The sequence below is a fragment of the Ambystoma mexicanum genome, chromosome 13 (assembly GCF_040938575.1).
Source record: "Ambystoma mexicanum isolate Mex_15411 chromosome 13, UKY_AmexF1_1, whole genome shotgun sequence".
NCBI lineage: Eukaryota > Metazoa > Chordata > Amphibia > Caudata > Ambystomatidae > Ambystoma > Ambystoma mexicanum.
The window spans coordinates 365,640,832-365,664,776 of NC_090938.1; the positions used below are offsets into that span (position 1 = coordinate 365,640,832).

At 45.9% G+C, this 23,945-nt stretch overlaps 1 protein-coding gene across 1 annotated transcript in view; it reads left to right on the forward strand.

The window, feature by feature from the left end:
* The window catches only part of DAD1 (defender against cell death 1), a 52,982-nt gene extending 31,585 nt beyond the window's left edge, over positions 1–21,397 (forward strand). Inside the window, exon 3 of the mRNA XM_069633883.1 lies at positions 21,229–21,397. The gene's annotated coding sequence lies outside the window, so the exon portion shown is untranslated. The remainder of the gene's footprint in view (positions 1–21,228) is intronic.
* The last annotated feature ends 2,548 nt before the right edge of the window (positions 21,398–23,945 follow it).

Below are 23,945 nucleotides of genomic sequence, written 5' to 3' on the forward strand. Positions count from 1 at the left end.
TATATATTAAATCACACACACACCCATGTAGTTATGGTTAAGTTGCTAAACTCATAGGAAGAACACTTTTTCTGCGGCTTATAACTTTGCTCCCGCTGGACAAATCCTCACCAAACTTTGCAAAAAAAGTGTATATGGGCCGCTCAGAGTTGTTTCGCCAACTCGGGTGAGGTTTCATGCAGGGTAGGGGAGGGACTTGTAAGGGGGGGGTCCCAAAATATTTTTCCCATAGACTGAATGGGGAGAAACTTTGCGCACGGCTGGATGGACTTTCACCAAATTTGCAGCAGGAACTGGGGATTGGGTCAGAAAGCGTGCTTTTGTGTCTTTTGTGGGAATCTGAGCAGTACTTTTGTTGCAAATTACTGAAATGTACATCTCTAAAAATTAGTGATATCTGGGTCCGCTCCGCTGACCCATTTCCTTGTTCGCGCCACGGACCGAAGTGTCATTGGTACGGCGTACTGTTAGAGAACTTTGGACGCGGCCGGTGGTTGGCTGGAGGGAAGCGTGCTGTGCGTCAACAATTTTTGAGAAACTCTGCCATGGTGTCTCAGAGGTCAGTGCGCTGGCGGAAGGGTCTGCAAAATATACCGTACGCCATGTGTTGACCTCACACCCCCACCCTGTCCCTCCCTCGTTGCAAATTGGTTAATGTGACATATGTAAATGGGTGGAAGACGACGGAGGAGTTCTTGCAGTATTGGTGCGTATCGCACGAATTCTCGCGTACATAGCTCTCAACTCACACTTTTGGCGGGTGTTACCTGCCTTGTAAACAGCCAACTCACCCGCCAAGCCTCCTGCACGCCCATTTGTTTCAATAAGCTCTCACCCGCCAAAGACAAAATCGGGTGTTTTCACCCGCCTTTGCGACATAAATGGTTGAGAGCTGTGACCTAGACAGCCGACAACATTGTGTGGTGATTTGAGTCAGCTGTCGTAATGGCACAATAGCTTCTGCTGCGACCTGTTTGCAGCCACCTCTTACCGTGGTGGCAGGTGAATTTCAAAAGGGGAGTGAATTGCACATGGCATAGGGTGGGTGGTAACGCGGTTGCCTGTGCTATGCGGATGGATTGCGGTAGTTGGGGCCATGGTGGCATGCATGGGTGCATGAAGGTGCGGTGGGTCCGTTGAAGGATTAGACTATTATGTACATGGCCGAAGGCCATAGGCCAGAGCCCATGCTCTGAAGAGCCTAGGCCTTCATCTCACCCACCGCAGCAATGCATCCAGTAGAGGGGGGTGCTTGCATAGTGTGGTCTGTGCAGATTGGTTGGAGTAGGGTCAATGTTGCGAACAGTATGTGGGTAGGTTTACAGTGACACAATTTTGTGAATGGAAGTGGGTATGTCCGTACTATGTGAATGAAAGTGCACAGGGGTACAGGAGACAGTGTTTTGTTTCTACATTGTGGCAAGTGTACCAATTTTTCCTGTATAGATCTGTGGAAGTGCACAGGTTGGGTAGGAGTGCTGGTGGCAGTGCTGTGTATGTGGATTGTCGTAGTTGGTGACGTGTATGGTGGCATTACATTGCGGTTGGTGTGTGCAAGGCCTAGACTATTGGGTGCATGGCCGAAGACTGTATGCCGTAGGCAATGCACTCGAGCCTAGTTCTTGAGCGCAACCAAGGCAGTAATGCATTGTTGACTCTGGTATCCGTTAGAGGGTGGTGACTTGTACAGAATGGGTGTGGAGCATATTTCTGCTGCTCAATTACATCTGAAGAGAGCTGCCATGCGTGTATGTTTGGTTTGCAGGTGAGGTGACTGTTTGAATATGGTAAAGTTTTTGATGTGTGGTTGGAGATGCTGCAGTGAAAAGTCACGCAGTGTGGCCACTGGGTGCAGTGTTTACATATTGTTAATATGGTAGAGGGTATGGTTGAAGGGCAGCTTATATGTGCTTGGATAGTGTGCTGTCTGCAGATTGCTTGTAGTATGGGCAATGTTGTGAGCATTTTGTGGTTAGGTTGGCAGTGACGCAATACTTTGGAAGTGGGTAAGGCAATAGAATGTGCATGAAAGGGCGTAGGGGTGCCGGAGACAGTGTAATGTGTGTACATTATGGTAACTGTTGCATTTAACGCTGTGCATATGCATTGCGTTGTGGAGGTTGGGTAGGAGTGCTGGTGCCAGTGGTTGCATTATGGTACAGGAAATGTGTGCCAGGAGCACACCCACTGCAGCAATGCAGATTTGACAGTGCATTAGGCACAGGGTGATGATGATTGGTGAGCGGGTGTGGAGCACATTGTAGACATGCTAGAGCAGCACAAGTGAGTTGCAAAGCTTGTGTTGTGGGTTCCATGGTTGAGGTGATAGTTGGAATATGCTACAGTATTTGGTGTATGGCAGGAGATGTTGCAGTGGGACGATGTGTAGTGTGGACACCGGGGGTGCAGTGTTTATGTAATGTGAGTATGGAAGAGGGCATGAGTGAAGTGCAGCTTATATGTGCTTGGTCACAGTGCTGTGTGCAGATTTATTGAAGTATGCCCAATGTTGTGAAGCTTCTGTGCATAGTTTGCCAGTGACATAATAATTTGTGAATGGCAGTGGGTAGGGTTGGTGCAGGCTGTGGTATGTTTGTGGATTCTGCTAATTGTGACACTTTTTGGTGAATGGGTGTTTTATGGTGTGGGGGAGTTGGGTAGAAGTGCGCTACATATGTTACGTTTGTGCATAATGTTAGGTGCCCACATGGTCGCATGCATGGATCCATAGTGTTGTGGTGGGTGTGGAAAGGGCTTCACCGTTGTGTGCATGGCGAAAGGTGTGCTGGTTGCGCCTCAGGATCTTTGTGGATGCTGCAAATCGTGCATTTTTTAGCAGAAGTTTCTGGTGGAGGGCCTTTGGAATCAAACGGAACGTGTAATAAGAGTAACAGTAAATATGGAGTGGTATACAGAAATGAGTGTACAATGCAGAGGTTTTGTATGTGCTTGCTGCATGCATGTTTGGAAATGTGACGACACACAATGGGTGAGTACTGCAAAAATGCCTGTGCAAAGGTAAGAAGTATTGTGTGGTAGTTTCAGGATTACACGTGCCACATCCTGGGTGACCACGTGGCTATATGCAGATGGCAAAATCGTGCATACTTTTACTAAACTTTGTAGTGAACGTGCTTTGGAATGACACGATACTTGTATTGTGTGTAACGGTACATTGGAAGTGTTGAACAGGAGTGACTGTGTTGGTTGATGGCGGCTTCGATGCGATTGGTAGATGCGTGTGTGCTTACTTACACATAAGCCAATGAGGTAATGTTGCAGAGAATACCGTGTGAAGGGAAGAAGGACTGCTCCAGCTTTGGAGGGTTGTGGCCCTCGCAGTACTTGGCGGAGGGTTTGGGTGTGGTGGGGGGGGTGGAATGACATGTGCCACATTCTGCACTTCTTACCATGCTGGCCAATGGAAATTGGACTGTAGCATTTGGCCAATCGGGTGTTCAGGGTGTGCGTCACAGGAAAGGGCGGCATTCACTTTTTCCATTACTTTGTGTACTGCGGCTGGCCAACATGGCAAGACGCACAGTTTTCGTCATGGGTGATGCCTTTGTGGAAGATCTGTGCGTGTATGCCCTCCAAGAAGACTTAACTGGCAATTTCAGTTTGGAGGGAGTGGACTCTTTGTGGTGTAGTTTCAAAGCGTGCTGTTTCGGCGGACTGCTTGTAGAATGTAGACGTGTGGCCTCTTCGGCAACTGTACATGTTGATCGTGCACTTTGAAGCCTTCTTTTTGGGTTACATGCTTTATTCTCGTGTGTACCGTCAACTGAAGATTATGATGAAAGCAGTGCAGTGCATTTTTCCTACTGCCAAGGTGCTTTTCTCATGTATAACCCCGAGAACACTGTGGAAGTATTCCAATGAGTCCTGTCGTCAGCAAGAGGTTGGAAGGGGTCTCATCAACAGAAGCATGTGTGACTGGGATGTTCTCCTGTGAGAATGAGAACATTGGTTCGCGATACATACTCCTTTTCAAGGCAAATGTCATGTCTTTGTGAAACAACATTTCATTGTCACTGGTCAACAATCTACATATTGCACTGAAGACCCTATTGTAAGAATGTGAGCTGACGTTGAAAATACATTTACGTATGAAAACAACAAGTGTTTCTAGGGAAGCACCTTTTTAAAAAATGTTTTAAAAAAAAACACAAAGGCTCTTCACAACTAACGACGTCCGCTCCCCGGGTTGAAAGCTATTCCCCCACACCTTTGCACGCACAGCACGAAAAGTCTACGGGATTGGGCAATAAAGTTTGTGGGTGTGGTGTGTACGGATAGACTGTGCTAAACGGTGTATTTGTCGACAGAAATGCAGAGGGTGCTGTTATGGCTGTGTGTTTCACGAGGCACAGCTTGTGGGTTTTAGGGGATTTCGACATGCATTCACAGAAAGTGAATGGAAAAAACTGTGCAGTGGCTGGAACCTGTGAAATGGGCATACAGTGCTCTGTGGAGCGGGTGCACAGCCTGCATCACATCCTGCACCATCATCCCTTGTCTTACCTCCCTCCACCGATCTGGTTCTATGTCCTGATTGCCTGCCGGATGAGGTGGTAGCAGCAGCAGGTCTCGTGGCTGGGGTAGTCTTGGCCCCGCATCCGGTGGAGCCCATGCCATGTTCAAGGCCACCCACGCGAGAGTCTGTAAAGTGAATAGTAGCCCCATTATAGTACACCTTAAGTTGGGCTGAGAATAGAAGTCCATATGTAATGCCATGTGTCTGTAGCGGCTTCTTTAGGGCGGCGAGGGACTGTCGGGCTTGCTGGACTTGTAATGAGGGAAGAAGGCAATTTTGGAGCAGTTGTAGATGTTATGCCCCCCAGCACGCACCATCTGGAGCAGCGCATTGTGGTCCCTGTAATTAAGTATTTCGCGATCACCGTATGTGGTGTGGCATCTGGCACAAGTCGGCCGGAAGGCATCCGGTTACCTCTTACGATTGAGAAAAAAAATTCTAAAACTTCTCGGTTGCTACCGGGTCGACAAGCCACTTTTCAAGAAAAAGTTCTGTACTCTGGCCCTTTGATTTCTCTGGTAGGCCCAAAATGCCGGCATTGCTCTGCCTAGTTTGGCCCTCGCCCTCATCCACTTGGTTTTCCATTATTTTGAGCTGTTGTACCACTGTTGTCATTTGACGCTCCAGGTTCTTGAGGGTGTCCGAGTCCGATATGCATTGCTTGGCTTCCCCTGTGTTTGAGATAATTTGCGGACTTTGTGCTTCAACAGGGACACCTCCGAGCTGAGGCTGTCAAATTTCCCTTCCATGGATAATTGAGAGTCTGTGATGCCGGTTGTTATATTTTTCAGCGAGATCGGCTCCTCTGTAGTCATGACCCCTTTTGGCGTTTTCGCTGCTATCTGGGACCTGGGAGCCGTGACAGAGGTCGTTGTATATTGCTCCATTCTACTCTGGATGGAGGGCTTCCTAGTTTTGTCCCTGGTACATCCTGTATGTGTCCGGGAAGGGGCCACCCGGAATATAATGGAGATTCCATAGATATTAAAAGCTGAGAACCAGCCTATTTGGGGCTATAAAGGCAGTGCAGGCCCAGAGGGAGCACACAGTTACCCCAGCAGTACAATGTCAGCAAAGTGAAATATAGCGGAGGAACACAGGGGTTTTACAGAGGTGTCAAGGGGGGCCACATTAGACCCACGAGACCAGAGGCAGCCGCAGCACTGTCGGAAAGGTCACGTCTGTGTCCCGAGGAGGTGGGGTGGCGGGGGGTGCGCGGGGTTTCACCAGGGGTTTGGGCACACCGCTCACGGCACTGTTTCACCAGTCCCCCTCCTCGCCTCATGCAGTTGGCGGCCCCAGGGCCGTGCACCCGGGGGAGGGTGCACTGATTCTGTTAGATCTATCCGCAGCTGTTGATACAGTGGATCACCATGTGCTGCTGTACCACCTCTCCCTGGCTGGCCTCTATGGGTAGGTTCTCCCCTGGTTTGTTCTCCTCTGGTTCTCTTCCTTCCTGATGGATAGGACACACTCTTGCTCTTTCTTCATACTTATCGCAAACTAATACACTGATAAACTGTTGTGGTGTCCCGCAGGGCTCCGCCTTGTCTCCCACTCTATTCAACATTTACATTCAGCCTCTTTTGCTGCTCATTCACTCCCACGGATTCTGTTCCTACTTCTATGCTGATGACACACACATCTGTGGCCTGTGGAGCTTGGCCCTTGCCCTTCATCGGTTCCTGTCTGTTTACCGTAGCCAAGGTCAGTTCTATCTGCAGAACTGGTTTTTACCAACCAAGGGTACTGCGGAAAGTTCTGCCTTTCCTTCCAGCTCATTATCGCTCCCTGGTAGTGTTTCCCCCCCCCCCCCTTATTTCGGTGTCATTTAGAGTATTGCAATTTCTTTTTTCTGGCTCCACATCTACATTTTGCATTGACTGCATTTATTGCAAAACCTTGCAGTGCGTGTTGCTACAGCGACTTCGTATGGCTCTCATATTTCTCCTGTACTTCTGACACTCCATTGGTTGCCGGTTGCAAAACGGATCACTTTTAAATCCATTTGCATATTTCACCAGGCGTACTATAGGCTGGGAGCAGAGTACTTGCAGGCAAAGTTTCATCCCTATGTGCCATGTCGCTCCCTCCGCTCGTCTTCTTGTCCCCGATGCCGACTAACCTGGACGGGTGACTGCTCGTTTTCCAATGCAGTGGCCAAGTTATGGAATGCTCTCCCCTCTGCCTTCGAGCCAGAGAAGACATTTCAGTTTCTGGCAACTCATGAAAACCCATCCGTTTTCGCCTGCCCAAATCTGGTTTATCCCTCAGCGCAATGATGCCCTCAGCAAACATGTGCTTTGTGAAAGCCAATATCATGTATGAGGAATTAAGACAACTGATGCTGACAACGACAATTCTCGCAGTCCTGTTCTGATTTAGTTGCAGAGGGCAAAGAGTAGAGGAAGGTGCATTGAGGAAGAGGCTGTTGCAGTAGTCCAGCCTAGAGAGAACCATGCCTCTGGAGATAGTGAGCTTATTGGCTAAAGTGAGAAAAGAAAGAATACCTCTGAGGAGGTGCAGCTGGTAGTGGGCCGCCTTGGCAAGGTCCATGAAGTGAGTAGAGAGTGGAGTCGAAGATGACACCAGGGGTTTTTTGCCTCGCAGGAAGGCGAAGGAAGAGGGCCCAAGGAGGGCGGTCAGAGTGAGAGTGGGTAAGCAGGAGCAGGGGTCCCAATGAGAAGGCTCTCCGTCCTACTGGCATTAAGGCATAGATTGTTGGAGGCGCACAAATCCTGAATCGTGGGTAGACAGTTGGGAATGAGCGAGAGAGGAGACAGAGGGGAACCTGAAAGAGAGCAGTGTGTCATCCACATAGCATCGAAAGTTAAAGGAGACGGTAGACCTCAAGTGAGCCAAACTAAACATTGAAGAGCCAGGGTGAAAGGATGGAGCCCTGCAGAACACCATGTGTAGAGAGAGGTGGTGGAAAGAAAGGACTTGGGAGGGTTGGTTCAGGAGGAAGGAGGTCAACCACTCCAGATCAGGATGGCATGATTGTGTCAAAAGCGGAGGAAATGTCAAGGTGGATGAGGACAGAAGAACGTTTCTATGCCTCTGGCTGCTCTGGTGCCAGACTGATGGTCATGGAGACAACCAACAGACTCAGTGTGTAGAGGAAGCTGGGAGATGGCCTGCTTTTCCAGGAGTTTGCCCAGGAAAGGAGTGATCGAGATCAATGCGATAGTGTGCCAGAAAGGTAGAATCGGCAGAATGCTTTTTAAGGAGGGGGTGCACACGGGAGTGCTTGAGGAAAGAGGGGAAAGATCCAGTGGCGAAAGTGTGATTGCAGAAATCGGCTGAAGCTGGAGCGGAGGGGTCAATGTGGTCCTTGATGGTTCTAGAGGACCAGGGGAGCACCTGTTTGTATGACACTTTCATAGATCAGACTTGTCTAGAAACATTGTCTGAGAGAGGGGGAGTGGGAGGGAGAGGGAGAGACACACCCCCACCCACCCCGAGAGAGACCCCTGAGTTTTGTAGTGGTGAAGTGAGCAGCCATAGCCGTACAGAGGTCCTTGGAGGGTAGAGGAGAGGGCGAAATTGCATGATTGGCCAGCTCCTTGCAGATTTTAAAGAGTTTGGCTGTGTTAGAGGTGCACAGACGCGGGATTGGATGTGGGCTTGCTTCTTGGACAGTACAGAGAGTCTGTATTGCCTTTGAAGCAGGCGGCAGGCCAGTTTGTCCAAGGATGCGCCTGAAGCCATCCACTTCCCCTCAGCCACCCTGCATTTCAGGGCGGCGAGGTCATTGTCATACCAAGAGTTGCACTTGGAGGTAGGTTTCAGACTGTTTCTCATGACGGTGGCAAGGACCTCCAGCATGTTAGAGATAGAAGGATGCAGGTTTGAGAGGGCTGTGTCAGATTGTGAGTCAGCCACAAGCATAGGAGGGGCACAAAGTAGAGGCAAAGGCATTCACTGACCCACGTTTCATGGGCCAAATGACTGAGAAAGTAGGTGGCAGTGCTTGGGTGTGCTTATAGTGGGGGACAGTGTTTCAAGTGAGAGGAGAACAGAACGTGGTCAGTCCAGCAGACAAGTGGTGAGAGGGTCGGCGAGAGGGGTGTCAGAGGAGATGAGAACATCCAAGGTTTGTCCTGCAGAGTGTCGGACCAGAGGTTAGAATGGAAAGACGGAGTGGTGCAGAGCTTGTGGAAGAGGCCAGAGGAAGCATTGGAAGCATCCAGGTGGATGGTGAGGTCTCCGAGGAGGAGAAGTTGAGAGGTAGAGCCAAGGAGAGAAGAGAGGTCAGCCCACTCCGAGAGGAAAAGGGCAACCTGGCCAGGTGGCCTATAGATGGTGGCCACAGTCGGAGAGGGGCCAGGAGAGATGGAGAGCCTGCAGACCAAGCATTCAAAGGAGAAGTAGGCCTGTGTAGGAATGACGGAAGCAGGGACCCACTCGGGGAAAGATCCGAGCTACTCCACCTCCGGGTCGGTTGGTTCTGGGTTCATAAAGTATCTTGTAGCCATCAGGGAGGAGAGTGTCAAAGCCTGTGACCGAGCCAGCCGTGAACCATGTCTCTGTGAGAGCGAGGACGACCAGGTCAAGCTCTTCGAAGAGCTGGTAGATGTCAGAGGAGTGTTTGACAGCACAGCAAGAGTTAAGAGTAGCAACATGTAGCAGGTTGCCACATTTGAAAGACTTCCGAGGTGGAGTACATGCTTGAGAAATTTGTGTATTTTTTTTTGTCCCTACTCTAGTAACTGATTTTGTCTAAATCACATATTGGTGATCGATGTTTGTTACAACGAAAACTGATCAAATGCAGAGAAAGATGGTCCCTTTTCCTCATGTATTTTGCATACTGTGTAGGAGGAATGATTTAATGGCAACCATTGTCTGCAACCAGTCGTGACTAAAATGTTTCAATTTTGCCCCTCCAGGACGATTGTGAAGTTCCTCCTCTGAGGAACTAACAGAATTAAATCCTGCATCTTTATAACATATGTATTTATTGACTGTGAAAATGTATCTCTAGCCACATCGCCTAGATGGCAGTAAATCACATTTTTCCTCTAGCCTAAGAATTTCGGAGCAATTTAACAATTGTCTACACCAGCAACGATCTTGTAGAGACGTAAGGGCCAGCTTTTGGCTTATTACTGCATTGGGAATAGACGAGGCAAGACTAAAAACCTCTTTCCACAGAAGCCCCTGTAGGACATTCAAATAATAACCTAGATCCAGGAGGGATAGATCAAGCCCATAAAGTAGAACCGGTTCAATCTTTATATGATAATAATGTAGAACTGGAAGAATGGAAAATCTACACAATCTGGGCAATTGGCGTTTCATGTGAGAGATGAGAGGACGTAGTTTAACATTCATGGACTCCTTCCACATAGTTAAAGAGGAAGTTTGAAAGATTGTACCCCAAGTACATAATAGAAGTTAAACGCTCTATCCTCTAATTTCCCAAAGCGCACGTCATTACATGAGGTTTGGTGCTACTCGAAAAGACAACAATTTTTGATTTAGACCCATTGGCCTGTAGATTGTTGTTACTTGCATATTTGAAAAATATGTTAAGTTTATGCTGCAGGCCAATGGGCATACGATCTGAGAAAATGAATTAGTCTGCAAAAGCGAGCCAGTGCAGATTCAACTTGCCTATACTAGCAAGGTTGATGTTATCCACCAACCTCAACTCATCAATATGCGTCAAATACACATTGAAAAGTGTAGGGGCTAGACAGCCCTGCTTGAGACCAACCTGGGAGGGGATGGATCTAGAAAGGGCGCCTTCCCGGGTTAGGCAGACCATTATCAATGTATCCCTATGTAGAAGAGTGGTGGGCTGCACCAATTGGGAGGAAATCTACAGTTTAACAGTTTAGACCAGAGTTTTTCACTTACACTGAGTCAAAAGCGGATGACATGACCAGGGATGCCAAATAGACTGCACCCATACTGGGATGTCTAACAGTATGGAGTAAATGGGCTAACACCGGTGCATTCAAGACTGTGCCCATGTTTTGGCAAAACCCCATTTGATACTTTGACAGGACAGAGAATTGGCGTATGACTAAATTAAGATCTCTCAATATAAGAATGGAGAAAACCTTACTAATGGAATCGATTAAGGCAATCGTTCTATAATGTTTTGGGGAGAACTCTATCTTCCTTCCTGTATACCGGAATAACAATGGATTGAGACCATGAGGATGGAATAATGTGGGTCCCAAAAATGTAGTCAAATTGGGCCTTCAAGAAGGGGATCCAGAGTGATGGAACAATCTTTAGGACAAAAGGTGGAATGCTGTCTGGGGCAAGGGCCCTAGATGGTTTTAATTTAGTGTTTGGGAGAATTCTCAGAAATGTGCCAATTCCCTCTACCTTGGAGACCCCCAGCAACTTTGCTGGATTTTGAGTACTTGATTTATTTTAACCTGTAGAGAGTGAAGCCCCTTTTCTCACTCTGTCATGTATTTTAATGTGATTTCTGTACACTGTTTCTTTTGGTTGTGGAGTCTGACAAACTCCATAGGCATCATCATTTACATTGTGGCACACAGCACCTTTAGTGCAGTGACACAGGGAAGTCTCCTAGATTTCCCCAAGGTTTAAATACCTTCTCTGGAATAAATTACTGTTTCCCAGAGCAGCAAAGTGAAATTGACTTTACTTGCATTTGTAACTTTCTAGACCCAGCACACAATATCTTAAAATAAAGTGCTGGAGGGGTTACTTGGTATCCCTGTTGTCTAGCTTGTCATGTAACAATTTTATGTTACCCTTTCCTCACTGAATGGCTAGTGGCAGTGGTTTCGTTTTTACTACCGTGGTGTGCATTTACTGCGGGCCATGTTCGCAGCTGCAGTAAAGCACCCGAGGGTGCCATTTTTGTCAAAATGGCCCGGTCGTCTTTTTTCGCCATTTCTTTGTGGAAAGGTCTTTCTTGATATTTACTCTGCGCACCAAACCAGGTCTGGTCCCTTGGTTCGTTTTGCCTTTGGCGGGATTCACGAGTGAAGCCCGCCTCTGGCTCCAGGGTGTCTGGATTTGGCAGGAAGTGGGGGAGGTGCCTGACTGTGCTTAGTATCCTAGGAGACCCAAATGAACTCTGTGATTGGCTGGCTGACTGTCCGGCAAGGACAGCCACCCTGCTGGGTGAGTGACAGCTAGCCTGGAATGAAAAGGAGAGAACTTTATAAAAGGAGAGTCTTTTGGCTTGGAAGGCAGAGTCGACCACTGGACAAAGGAACCGAAAAAGAACTGGAAGAGGACGCCTGCTGCAACTCCTGGACCATTGGTTTGCCCGGTGAATCCCTGCTGTAATGCCGAAACGCCAAGTTCGCATCAACAGAGAAGCCCCTGCAAGGACGACTTCTCCCCTTGAGTTGGTGGGACCAATCACTCCAAAGTAAGCCACCTGGACATCCATCTTGGAGCTGGTTGAATTTCCACAGAGTTGCTGCTGGAATCCATAGAGCCAGGGAGAGGAACACCAGTTTGTGTGTTTCTTTTAAGTTGGACAAGAGCTCCAGGAAGATCCTCCGGACTCCCAGGAAGCAGGACTGAGCCCCCTCAGAGTGCGGGACCCCAGAAGCAAGTAAAGTCCATCTCGACCGCCAGGAACCGCTGTGTTGCTATTTGCGGTAGACGCGAGGAGCTGAAACACTGAACAGCCACTGAAAGTGAAGTTTGCTGGTTGCAAGTTTTGACCGTCGGTGTACAGGATCCCCCCGGCATCCTCCCTCTTGTCCCCACGACTGAGGCACAGGAACAGTGAGATCTTCAGAGCTGCACAGGAACAGGAGTCATCTGCTGCATATTTCTTCATTTTAAAGGTACTTTACAAAGTCTAAGAGAATTTACCTCTTACTGTAGAGTTGCTTACATCTTCTACTACTCACAAGTCGAACAGCTTGTGGCCCTACATTGATTCATCTTTTTGTCAAAGACTTCTGAAAAGTTGTGCAAAGACGTTTCTATTTAACTTAGTGCTTCTGCCTATAGACTCTTGCCTATTTACTTTGGTTTAGCCTGTTTTAACTGAATGACTCTTATTGAGGGATCTGAAAGTATTTGTCTGCTAAAAAATATTTGTGGCAACTTGTTTGCTCTAATCTTTCTTTTTACTTGCTCTTAACTAATTCTGAATGCTCACAGTAATACATTAATGGCAACAGCACCCTAGCAGTTGACGTCACCTGTAGGTGTAGGTTTCTGCTGTATGCCATCCCAAATGGGAAGTTACTCAGTGTGAACTAAGAGATTGGGTAATTTTGAAGTAGATGTGTGTGGTGTTTTACAGTGCTCCCTTCTGAAGAAGGCTTACATTAACTGACTGGTAAATAAATAATTGTTTTATCGAGAAACCCTGTGTGTAAGTGTTTTCTTGAATACTTGTCACTGTGAAACTCTAACTCCCCTACAGCTCACATTGACCCCTCTTGAGATAAGCCTGGCTACTCGTCCACACTACCAACCTGTGTAGTATAGACTTATACCAAAGGTTGGGTTACTACCGCTAGGAGGTTAGGGTTGTTGTAGTGCACCCTATAGGTAAAGCATACAATCTTGCCTAACATTTAGTAATGGCCCATTCAACATCAGCCTCTGTCCATGGACCGAACGATTGGTAATATAATTTCCGGTTTCTATCCTGTAATCTGGAAAAGGCGCAGGGCAGCTGAAACCTGTCCCTGCTCAATTCAACCCATACGCCCTCCCGAATAGGATTGTTCATTGAAGAGGGAGAATCACCTATAGTTTTATTAATACTGGCCCACAATTGTCTATTTATTCGTATCAAATGGTTCAACATATTTTGGTTGTCCTCCATAAACAAATCTATCTTGAGAGATTTGATCAAATTCCTGTGACGCTGGCAGATTTTTTTTTTCTTTCCCTCTCTTGGGTACATATGAATGTGTAGACCCTTATTGCAAGCACTTTGATGTTTTTTTTTACGTTTGAGCCTCTTAGAAGCAGCAATTTTTGCCTTAAATTGATGGGGACATTTTTAGTTTTTTCCCGTTGTCGTTGATTGAACGAGGGTAATCCGTGTAAACTGTGAAAATTTCATTAAATTTGGCATCCATTGTGCCACCAGATGCACAGGAATTACGACTCAGTCCTGATGAGATTAAAATGATATAATGACTCGATGGTCCTATGTAAGAATCTGAGAAATGTAAGACCCTATCTTATGAAATTCCTCTTGGAAACTATCCGGAAATGGCATCTCGGGTTCCGACTGAATTGCTTGCACACGCTGGAAGTAGTTGGTTCAATAATAGGTATACCAAGAATTAAGCACACTTGTAGACTTTGTGGTACGGAGGATATAGAGTCACTCGTCCACTTGATAATGGAATGTCCCAATCTGGTACAATGAAGAGTGATTTATTTGGGGAAAATGTATTCATTCCACCTCAGTTGTCATATCATGTAACCTATGGGTGAGAATAACATAAGGGGGATAGTATTTCACTGATTGAGCCATAGTGGCGGTTTCAAAAGACATTTTTGAATAATTGGGTAATATCAGTGAGCTAAATTGTACTTAAATGTTGCTTTTATCGTAGTTCTTAAAGTGATAATTGGTTCTCTCTAGGCTGGACTATTGTAACAGCCTCTTTCTAAATCTGCCTGCTTCTACTCTCCGCCCTCTGCAACTTATCCACAACAGGACTGCAAGACTTGTCCTTGGCCTCAAGCCCAGGGATCGTATCTCTCCAGGACTGAAATCTCTGCACTGGCTCCAAGTGGCTGCGAGGATTAAGTTCAAAACCCTCTGCATTGTTCACAAGGCCTTCTGGGGCCTGGGCCTCAATACCTTCAACTCTCTCTTCCTAAATAACTTCCTTCTCAAGCTCTTCGCTCATCCGCCTCCAACTCCCTCAGGGTCAGTCGCTTCTCCAAGCAACAAGTTGGTGGTAGATCTTTCTTCGGCTGTGCCTCCCTCTGGAACAGCCTCCCTTAAACTTGAGGAGAACGATCTCCGCTTACGGAAGCATCTCAAAACCTTTTTCTTTGCTTCTGCTTTTTATCCTCCTCTCCTCTGCTGACCTCCTGGCTGTAACAGGATCTGCACTGGCTACCTGGACACCCTCTGATCTCGGGCCCAGGTCCTTTTCCCCCGCCAGCGTCACTCACCTGCACTGCCCACCTGGCAACCCTGCACTTGGGGACTAATGTTTCTGTATCCCTACAATCCCACTACCAGCCCTTGACACCTAATGCCCGCACTTACCCATGCACTTGCCACATGTTGGCCGTTTGCAGTACATGGGAAAGATAACAATAAGTACTGTCCCAGCCCCCACCCCACGTACTTGCGCGATCTGAATGACACCTGGCCTAGTAGGATCGTTGTCCGTCCTCCCTTTGTTCCCCAACCCTTGCCTCGTTGTGCCTTGAAACACTTGTGTATAGGCGCGTTATAAATGCCATATTTTATATCATATGTAAGAATGTATTGCCTATTCACTTTGTTGATATTCGTATGCAATTGTGATGGTATTTTAAGATTATGATATTTTAGTTTATACGTTTTTAATGAATGTAATGACGGATTTGTTTGTGTAAGGTTTCATTTTAACCACAAATGCAAATAAAAACAAATACCACCTATGTGACTTAAATGTAGTGGCGAGTGATTCAGTTCTGCACCCTATGGCATGACCAGAGCTGTTAGGAGAGATTTCCTTTATTGGGTAATTTTCCCTTCAGTTGTGAAACTCCCCTCCCACCCCCCACCCCCTCCCCCAACCTCCCAACCTTTTGCTTTTGTCTGACCATCCTTTTATCAGTGGAGCCCAGCCTTCGGCTGTACTCTGCTGGGCTTTTTCTCATCTTGTTAAGGGGGAAACTGACATGCCCTTCAGCTTTCAATACTGGGAGACTTTTTTTTTCCCCTTAGTCTTTCACTTTGTTGCCATTTCTTGGCAACATTTTATCAGTACACAATGTACTTTCCAGTACAGTGCGCTGGATTATTTTCTTTTTTTTCTTTCATTTTTAAAGCCATAGACGCCTTCGAAAGCTTTTTGGTGAAAGTACAAGTGTGTCCAGGTCATAGCTGGTGGCAGTAGTTACTTTTAAAGCATTTTTGACTCTTTTCAATGGTCCAAACCGTGTTTGCTGCGTTTGGCCCAGGACAGTAGCCAGTGCCGAAAATGGCCATGCCACGAGGTCCTTTTGTTCCGTCCTTTGGCCATTTTGTCCCTTTGCCTTCCCCAGGTTGAGCAGACCCGGGAAATCCCTTATTTGGTCATGCAGACCCCTGTGCAAACCAAAGCTTTCGCAGGCTTCTGCATACCTTGTGTGTGTGTGCGCACCCAGGATATGGACTGGAGCGGTCTAGTTCCAATACACATCCTGGGTGCCAGGATGTCTGGTGTGCTCAGATGACTGGGACCTGTGGTCTGTGATTGGTCCACGTCTGGAATGGTTGAATGTGAGCAGATCTCTTATTGGTTTCTCTTTGTTTTGGCGTGAGGAGATTTTGGATAAGAGAAGGCACTCTAGACCTATTCCAGGTCGATCTTTTGAGTTCACACTGAACTTAGTAAAGGAGCCAAATATCTTGAACCGAAGAAACAGATCCGTGGAACTGCTGGTGACTCGCTGCAAGGTTTGGCACCCTGACCCCACTGTTCTGCGGAGCCCTTGTTTCTCATCGATCACAGAAGTCCTGCAAAGGTGCTTTGACCCGCTGGAGTAGTAGGACTAACTACTCTCGGCACCTCCTGCTTAACCTGCAAACGAGCCCCTTTGGAAGTGTTCCTGAATCGCCCAGTGAACTGACCAGTTCATACGGGACCTTTGCCTTGGAACTCCCTAGGTCTCGAGTTTTGACCTGCCACTTTGGAAACCGTAAAGTCTTGGTAGAAGGCACTCTCCTGCTGAGTTTCGTACACCTAGCCTTCCTAGGTCTGGAATTGGGAGAGTCCACCTGAACCCGAGCCTACGCGGTATGTGTCGTCCATCTGTGGTGACTAGCTTCGTGGGTGCCTTGTTGCTGTGCCCCCCTGTGCCCTAAGACAAGCTTCAGGGGAACTGGCTCGATCCCTTCCCCAGAAGCAGAGAAATCGCCACTGTCCCGCCACAGACTGAGGTCCCGGAAAGCAGACCCTGAAAGCTGGAGAGAAGCGCAACTGCTGGACACCAACCTGCAAGCGAACTGGACTAGCGAAGTTTGGTCCGGACTGTGTTGAGGGTCAGTGAGTACTTGCAACGCTTACCGGTGGCCCCTGATGCATCCATAGACTTTTACACACAATTGTCCTCCAAGGGCCACTCCCCTTTGTAGGGATAGTCTGAACTATCATCCTATTGCCGATTACTTGAAATGGCTCTGCGCCCTTGTGGAGACCCTCCTCGAATAGTGGAACTCTATTCTTCATCATCCTTAATGCCCCTTCCTGCGACACTACGGCCCATTGAAGAGACCCCTTCAAAGTACTTAAGGCTCCACACTTCAGACTGCCTATTAGTTAGGGTTGAGACTCTTGAAGAATTGCCTAAAGTATATTTGCACTGTCCCTCTTCTGTTACAGGTTGTGGCTCTTTACTTGTTGAATATTCCTTTAGGCCAATAGTTACTGTATATATTTTCCCTAGTATAGTGTTGTGTTGGTATTGTTAATACTGCTGTGGTTTCACCTTGTGTTTGAGTTAAGACCTTTTAATAAATGTATATGTATTTTTGATGAGTAATTTGTGGTGTCGTTTGCTTTGCTAATTTATTTTATGTATTTATAATGTGCCCGCAGGCATCGGGGTGCAGACATAGACAGTTAATATAACAAGTAAAACGAGACAGGCAGAATTAGTAAATCAGTGGAGAGCCTAGGCTCATTAGTTGAACAAGAAGGTTTTTAAAGATTTTCTAAAGGATTTTAGATCAGGGTTAAGTCTGGGAGCGAGGAGCAAGTCATTCTAGAAACTGGCTGCTTTTACTGGAAGCGATCTACCAAGGCCCTTAGTGCTTTTATCGTGGGGCTCTGTATCAACCCTAGGCTGGCAGAACAAAGGGATCTGGTACGTTGGTATGGAGGAACCAATGATTTAAGTTCTTCTGGTGTAGAGCCAAAGAGACAGCGATTGACTGAGGAGCCTGCTTTGAAAGCGATCCTCTCCCTGATGGGCAGCCAGTGCAGTTTCCTCCTGTGATCCGAGATGTGTGATCTTCTGTGGGTATTGGTTATAATTCGGGCTGCATCATTTTGGATTACTTCGTGTCTCATGAGATTGGATGTGGAGGGAACAATGAGTAATTAATTTCAGTAGTCTAATCTAGTAAGAATGGTAGCTCACGCGATAGTAGCGCAGTTTCTCAGAAATGTAGGGGCGGATGTTTTTAAGGAGACGTAGGTAATTGCAGGTGTGGTTCTCAAAGGTGGTATGTGCATCAGCATTTAAGGAAGCCTCCAGCAGGACCCCTAAGGTTTTTACTTTCTGTTGAATTTTGATTATATTATCTTTTAAAGAGAATTTACTGTAATCCGAGCTCAGTTTGGCCCAGACCTGTTTAAATCCAAAGATCATTAACACTGTTTTACTGCCATTCAGGCACAGCCAGTTTTCGGACATTCAATTATCAATGTGATCATAGATGTTGGACAAAATGCTGGAGTCATTGGAGTAAATCCCAGTGAGTTCAAGAATGATCTGTGTGTCATCAATGTAATTTGTAAAAGTGACACCCAACTTGTCTAGAAGTGAGCAGAGGGATTTGATGTACAAATTGAAGTACAGGTGAAATAGATGCACCTTGTGGTACTCCGCAACAAATCGGCTCGGAGGAATAAAAAGCAGACCCCCACTGTATTATAGATTCTCGACCAGTGAGGAAGGCCTGGAGCCAGTTCGCGGATTCCTTAGAACAAAGGCCTGGGTCCTGTAGGCAGCAAAGAAGGTGACCATGATCAATGAGATCGAAAGCTGGGGAGAGATCTAATAAGATCAACATCTCGCCTTTTCCTCTGTCCATAATCTCCAGCATTCGGGTATGGAGATCAACAAGAGCAGTCTCAGTACTGAAGGTAGATCGAAAACCTGATTGTCAGGTGTAGACTACAATTAGACTCCACAAAAGATTGTAACTGAGAGGTTCCAAATTTGTCAAGTATTTTTAATAGAAATTGACAGTTTGTAATAGGCCTCAAGTTGCTGGGTTCTCTGTGATCGATATTTAGCTTTTTTTTCAGAATGGATGTAATTGTGACTTTTTTGATGTCGTCGGGAACATGATTATCCCTGAAGGAAGCCTTAACTAGGTTGGTCAAAAAGGGAGCAAACAGGTCCTTATGTTTCAAAATAAGTTTTGGAGGTAGCAAATTATAAGAACAAGCAGTAGGGCGCATAGAGGACAGCATGTTGAGCATGTCTTGGATGGAGGTTTGTGACAAAGGGAAATCTTGAGTCCCGACCCTTGGCAATCTGATCATATTTCACATTTACAATGTTTGCTTCAAGGGCGGCCTGTATAGTAGAGCAGTCTAAATAGGTAGGAGTGAAGGAGATCTGAGAAGTCTTAGGTTTTTTTTAAAGATTTCAGAATTTCAAAGATCTTTTCAGTGTGGGTAGAAGAGGGCTCGATTTGGGTATTGAAAAAGGTTTTCTTAGTTTCCTGAAGATTTGTATGATTTGTCGACTTCCTTCCAGGCCGACCTGGTTTCTTTAGATTGATGTTTGAGCCAACGGGTTTCTAGGACTCGCTTATGTTTCCTAAGGAGTTTTAGTTCTGGAGTGAACCAGGAATGGTGGGTTGGATTGTCCCTGACCTATTTTGTTTTCATAGATCAAACATTTTGATAAGTAGTTCCTAAGATCATGCTATCAGCCTAGTCATCCGGTGTTAGATTGGACATGTTGCTTATGCAGGACTGTAAATCTTGGTGTGTGATTTATTATTTTAGTTTTTTAATAATTGCACCCAGTAACTGTTTTTTCCCGGTTAGGGGGATTCAGTAAAGGATGGGAGCTCTTGATATTGGAGGTAACCACAAAGTGATCTGACTAAATTCATGGGCTAGTTGAAATATTGTTGGCTAGAAGGCTCCTTGTCACCATCAAGTCAAGGATGTTATTATTTGTTGTTTTTAGGTTCATTATTTTGTACTTCTAGACCTATACTGATAAGGGAGGACTCTAATTCAATTGCTTCTTTATCCACCAGTTCAGATCACCCCAAACTGGGACTAGACCGATTAGGATGTTGGTAATTTCATTGTTAAAATCAGGCATAGGGTTGGGAGGCCTATAAATTAGAACAACATTTATATGATTTGTTGTTGGTTGGAGTCATTTTTACATGGAGGGTTTCACATCCAGAGTAGGAAATATGAGTTGGGAAGAGTCCTAACTCTGTTTTTGCTATAATAGCTACTCTGCCCCCGCAGCCAGAGCTGCGGTTGGTGCAAAAAAAGAAGAAACCTGTGGGAACGGCTAAATTGAGGGAAGGTCCGCTGGTATCCCGAATCCAGGTTTCGGTGATGCAAAGTATGTCCAATCTATTGTCCATTATTAGGTCGTGCAGGTTGCAGGCGTGGCTAATCGAAGATCTAGTGTTAAGCGCTATTTTAAGTGTGGTTTCTATGCTCCTAGTAAAGTGGATTTTATTTTTTTTTTTGTATTTTTATGTGGATTTGGGGAACTATGCTCAGAGCGAGCGGACGGAGGGTAAGGGAGCAGGGGAGAAAGGGCTGGCACAAGCTAATTATTGCTGCTGGCAAGCTGGGTACCTTGAGGTAAGGGTGCCAGGACTCTTTGTGGACTTTCGATCACTCTCACCCCTCCTGAGGCCTAGTCTTGACAGTCGCGAATGCTAACTTGATTGGTCTGGCTTGTCCAGAAGGTTACCCTGTTCCAAGAAACTATGCTGGCATTCTGAACCTCTGCCCACCATGTCAGAGTTCAGAGATCCATCTCCACACCAGCCCATCTTGGTAAAACCGACTAACTACACTTTTTAAAACGTTCTGAAAGTGTGGCTATTTAGGCAGACCTGACTTTCAGGCAGAATTCATTTACCTGATCGGCTGGAATTTTGAAAATCTGTGCGCTTTCCCCTGTTAGCTGGAAATCCTGTCAGTCACCCTCCTCGACAAACCCCCACGCTTTGCCTTTTTTCTCACAGTTGATTGAATGGATTGGTGGGGTTAAAGCAGCAAGCAAATCCCAATGTCCTAAAGGAATCGGGATTGATGAATGCATGTCTGTGATCGTACTTCTGATTTTGATATGACTTGAATAGACAATCTGAGGAGGTTGTTGACATTGTAATCATGTGTTAGTGCCTTCTGTAGCAAACTTAAACCAATTAGTTAAATATAGGCTTGATTAGTTTGGTAGCCACTCATGTGCCACTGTTTGACTGCTTTTAGCCACACTTGGGGCATATGGGGCTAACTGGATGAGGGGAATTGCAATGAAATATGATATCTATTTCACTTTCTCTTGGTAGTCTGGACCTACTAGGCCAAAGTACAGGACAGCAAGAGGGCACAATCTGGTTAAGTTCTCCCTCCACCATTTCAGAAAATACATTCAAATATCCCACATACTGATAGGCCAGGGTTCAGCTTTCACGTTTGCATAGGAATGCTTTTCCTGGTAGCTAACAGTTTATTTTCACTAATATTTTCTGCCAATATTGTTTTACATTTATCTGTAGCTTTCCTGTATTCTTTTGGCATTAATTATTTGTTTTCTTCTGTCTTCCACAGTTCCCCTTCCCATGATTTATCCAGGAAGATGATCTGGTGCCTCTAGCTGACATTGTCAAAATCTCTACCTTGCCTGTCAATTGTTTTATTGTTGGATTTTTCCAGTGTACTGTTTAACAACACGTTTGTATTTTTCACATAATAAAAACAAAATGTGTTTTTATTAAAACTTTGCTTGTTTTTCTGTTTGGCTTTGCTAGAGTTAGAAATTTAGAAGCACAACTTGACTCTCAATTCTTGTGCTCCTGTCCAATGAGCCGGTTTCATAAGTGTTGAAGGGGGTTTATGGGCATCAGAAAAACTACATCCAGGCGATTACAGGAAAAGAACTCCAGGTCCATTAACATTTCTGTTTTATGTAACTATTTTTAATGCCTGAAAGCCATACATATCTGGCTTCATCGCCGCCTCCCGCTCCCTAAGGGTGCGTGTCCTAAATTCCCATAAGAAATCATTGTAGGCTCTACCCAGTCCCACAGTTCAGTAACCTTTGTGAGTTTTAGGCTTTTTGTAGGTATTTCTTTTTTGTGTAATCCTTCTACCAGAATGTAAAATGTTGCATTTTACACTACAAGCAAGAGTCGGAGATCATTTGTGAACGGAGGTAACCTGCCCAGTAAATTAGAAATATTTCAAGTTCATCTCTATCGCCTTGTCCTGCCTTCCCAGGCAAAGGACACCATACATAATCTTGGGAGTGAGACAAGTGTCTCCTAGCCTTTTCTTAGCATGTTCACTGGGTTCTAGGGTTCTCTTCCATATATTAGCTCAAAAGGTGAAAATCCAGGTGATGCTTGTGGAGTCTTACAAACGGCAAACAATGCCCATGGAATTATCTCAAACCAGGTTCTTGCATCATCTACCATCATCCGGCAGAAGTTAAAATTCTGATTAAAAATCTTCACTAAACCATCCATATATTGGGGTGCACAGGGTATCTTTGTAGGGGGTTCTTCAAATCCGTCATAATCTTAGACATGAAAGTAGACCCTTGATCTGTAAGTATTGCCTACAGGAATCCCTCACTGATGAAATTGGGACTCTAATGCTTCAAGATTAAGGGACTGGTATTTTTCTTAAGGCAGAAGCCTGCACGTAAGATGTGGCATAGTTGACAATAGCGAGAATATTTTGACAATAATGAGAATATTTGGATTCCTGTGCTTTGAATGACAGTGATCCCATGATGTCCATGCCCACCTGGGAAAAGGAAATTTAATGATGGGGAGTGGTGTAGGAGGACCCTACCTACATTTCAGTGGGATGCCCTTTGGCAAATGGAAGATTTGCAATATTTGTTTATCTTGATAAATACTCAGTCAGAAGATCGTTCTCAGGGCATGGTCTTTGGTTTTAGTAACCTTGGTGCTCGGCGGATAGGTGGTAATGTTCTATGAAGTACCGCCTCCAGAATTGAGGCACTATTAAATGGAATCGGGGCTGGTCACTGAATCATGGTTCATTATCAGGAGGAAGGAGAAGGCCTTCACTCCTCACCCCCTTACAAAATATGGTAATGTCTTGCGATTTTATTTTTCCTGTTCCTATGATGGCCTGTCAAAAGGCAGATCTAAAGAAAGTGTATTGATGCTGGCCAGCAGCAAATTATCTGGGCTACAGGAAAGTGAGTTGGGTGTTTGATGCTGAGGAGAATCTAGAGCAGGGTTGTCCAACTCCAGGCCTCGAGGGCCAGAAATCCGACAGGTTCATTAATATTCATGAGAAAAAAATGACATACATTTTAGAATCGTATGAAAATGTATCTCATGAATATTAATGAGGGGTATCCTGAAAATCGCACATGGAACCGGCCCTGGAGTTGGAGAACCCTGATCTAGAGGGACACACTCCAGGCGGCCCTTGTACCTAGCACTTAAGGATATCTGGGAATGGTCCGGCTGTGATTCAACTGTGAATGAACACAACCTCTCACTGGGGCAAAGATATGTGACTACGTCTCACTGCACATCAATGTAACCTCAGTCTTTGCCCAATGGTGCCCCTTCCTGTAGAACTCCCCACATTTTAAATGGAACTTTCACTATACCCCCATAACCGGCCTTTTTGACCGCAGATTACACATTTATGTTGTACCTGACGGCTAAACTTGATTTTGATGCTATTCACCTATGTCACTTCAGGGAGCCATATTTTCAAGCCAAATAACGGCAAGGCTCTGCCAGTATATCTATATTGTCTTTACTGAAAAAAATCAAACCAGGTAGACTGTTGCAGATCTGGTGGGGGTACCATGGCATGCCTTGAAGATTTAGGTGTTTCATAGGCATGCTTCCTGTCTAGCCTTTGCAGTCTGACACCATTTGTCACAGTCAAGTGATATCCACAAAAAGGCATGAGGCAAAAGAATACGGCTGAACTATATTTGGAGTCTTGCAAAGAAAATGGCCAATGAAAAGGTACATATAAACAAATGCCGTTAAGGATATCTCCTAGATAACGAAAAGAATAAACACCGTTTTGGATTCAATTTGTGGGGGTAGCACACTGTGCTTCCCACAGCACTCTTTTCTGCTCTAGCCTCTGGTAGGACTCAAACTCCAGGGTGATGCAGCTGTCAGTTGAGTACTAAGCAGGGAACTGCTTCTCTTCCTCCAGCCAGGACCAACGGGCAAATGTCCGGCACTGCCACATAAGTCGATCAACGGGACCCAGTTTCCAGCATCTAAGGCCCTTATTGGCTATTGTATTTGCTGCGG